Below are 2500 nucleotides of genomic sequence, written 5' to 3' on the forward strand. Positions count from 1 at the left end.
TTCAACGGAAAACTAACATGCGTTATGATGGCACCGGAACTTTAATGCCGCCAGTGATATTTCAATATCATTAAGTACTCGGCCATATAACTATATAAAAGTTATGTGGCAATTTTGAAATTCCAGCAACTGTTAATTTGTTATTTGATGCTTTCTGCCGGCGAAGGACTGTTTCCCCTGAGCAGTTGTTTATTTCTTCTTATATAAACAATCGGACAAGTAAGGCAAGGAAGTCGTTCATCCTAATTTTATTAATAAATACGTAGGCAATCTCAATAAGTTTTCCCTTATAGCTAAATATCAAAGAAATCTTATATTTCTTTGAAGCCAAGTTGGCGAATCAAAGCAAACATGAAGCTACTGCTGCTAAAAAAACTTGCGTATCGCCCGTGCACTGCACATCAAATGATTCTTTGAGAAAATGTTTGATAAGAACTACTGTATTTAGCGAAGCGGCTTGTGACTTATAATCTTACCTTGGAATAGTTTCTCTTCTCTGGGACAGATTGATAAAACGTATGTTGTTCTCATTGCAAAATAGGAAATGCTAAGAGCAAAAATGTTTGGAATAGGCGGTATTGAAAAAATTGCGAGCAGAAGTGTTTGGAATGGGCGAATTTGAAAATACAACACTGAGAGCAAAAATTTTGGAAAAAGCGGAACTGGAAAAACTGTAAGTAAAATGCAGGTATAAGATATACTGAAAAAATGCAAGCGAATCACGAATAGTATCAATGTTCGTATATAAGAGGGAAAAAAAAGGAAAATAGAACTTGGCTTACCAGTGATCGCCAGTCCAGTGGCAGCATGTCCGATGTTTGTGCTTGGGAACACCAGGACTCGAAATTTCTCGATTTCCGTTCTCTGTTCTTCATTCAGCGTGCTTGCGAGCCTCCGCCGACCTTTTCTCCCCTCCATGTTTCCGTCTTCTCTTCCCTTTCCTCCTGCCTCTCCTCCTCCTCCTCCTCCTCCTCCTCCTCAGTAACGTTATCCTCACTGAACTGTCTAAGTCCGTCACCGCTGCCACGACGGCCTGCTTCCAGACTCCATCCCCCGCTCTTTCTCTCTCTCTTTCTCTCTGTCTCTCTCTTTTCATATGGGTCGATTCTGTTTTTTTTTTTTTCCCCTTCTCTCAGCTAAGCTTCTGTCACATTATGCCGTAACGTCCTCAAATATCGTGGCGTGGCGATTTCACTCGAATTGTTGCGGCGAGCGATCATTCAAAGAAATAAAAGACGTCACGTTGCTGTTACCAGCTGAACCATCTGGAAACTCTTCCAGCCTTCGTTAATACTTCGATCTGTTCCTGGGAGCAAGATGCCTTCTCTTTTCATATCCTTTTTTCCCCAGTGTAAACGGCTCGTTTTCGAGTAGCGGTGGCGCGGCATTGTGGTGCGTTTGTACAAGTATGGTGATGTTCAGAAGTATGTACGGGTGTGTATATGTGTGTGTGGGGGCGCTGGAGTGTGTGTTTGTATGTGTGCATGTGTAGGCGGAAAAGGGGAGAACTGCCTCTCACTCCTCCTTATACCTCCTCTTCCTCCTTCCCCCCCTCCCTCCCTCCCCGATTCCCAGCATCCACTATGGGTTCACTTCCATCTTGTTGTAATGATTGTCTCGTGCGAGCCTCTGTGATATGGCAGACAAGCTGGCGACGAACCATGGCGTCAACCCGTCTAACTGGGCACTCGGACCACGTCGCGGGGAGGTGCCATCGCAACTTTCTTCGCGATTTGTAGCACAGTCATCAATTCTCGTTATCTTTCACAATGGTCTTGGAAACGTCACAACTCCAAGTTCTAAGGATCTCGAACGAAATTGTTCGTTTTCGGTTTGTTTGTTCTATCGAAGGCTTTCTTTTATCCAGCATCAGCATGGAAATGTTTTAGAAAAACTGCTGAAGGCGAATATCTACGGTGTGGTCAGTGTGCTGGATGCTGCTGTAGCTCTGTAAGATAGCATGTTTGGCAGTAAAGTAGTCACGTGGTTGAGGTGAGGGGTTGAGTGAGAGGGTAAGGAAGAGGAGAGAGGGAAGAGAGAAAGAGAGGGAAGCGAGGGGTAACTCCACTGGAAGTTGGCCCCCATCAGCGTTGGCTCTCGTAAATTGTGGGTTGGGTGATCAGGAGCGGCGGAGTGGGGGAAACGGTAAGAGAGAGAGAGAGAGAGAGAGAGAGAGAGAGAGAGAGAGAGAGAGAGAGAGAGAGAGAGAGAGATAGCACACACACGTTCACCCAGCCACCGCCCCTGCCACAGATGTCCACAATGATCACCCCACCACAAATTGATTCCAAGCGATTCTGGGGCAATTCCAGAGGAGCTGCCTAATTGGTTCCAGTTCGCAGAAGAGCGTCCAGACGGAGTGGGGAAAGGGTTGGTCGTCCTCCTCATTCGAGAAGAAAAACAAAAAAGTTTTCGCACCTGAATTATAAAAAAAAAAGAATAAAAAAGTCTCCGGAGGCATTCTCCAACTCTCATATTAATAGTATTCGTTTTCCATGCC

At 45.1% G+C, this 2500-nt stretch overlaps 1 long non-coding RNA gene across 1 annotated transcript in view; it reads right to left on the reverse strand.

The window, feature by feature from the left end:
* The window catches only part of LOC136839149 (uncharacterized), a 150373-nt gene that overhangs the window by 146800 nt on the left and 1073 nt on the right, over positions 1-2500 (reverse strand). Inside the window, exon 1 of the long non-coding RNA XR_010853219.1 lies at positions 783-2500. This exon is cut by the window's right edge and continues 1073 nt beyond it. This is a non-coding gene — a long non-coding RNA (uncharacterized lncRNA). The remainder of the gene's footprint in view (positions 1-782) is intronic.

The sequence above is a fragment of the Macrobrachium rosenbergii genome, chromosome 1 (assembly GCF_040412425.1).
Source record: "Macrobrachium rosenbergii isolate ZJJX-2024 chromosome 1, ASM4041242v1, whole genome shotgun sequence".
Taxonomy (NCBI): Eukaryota; Metazoa; Arthropoda; class Malacostraca; order Decapoda; family Palaemonidae; genus Macrobrachium; species Macrobrachium rosenbergii.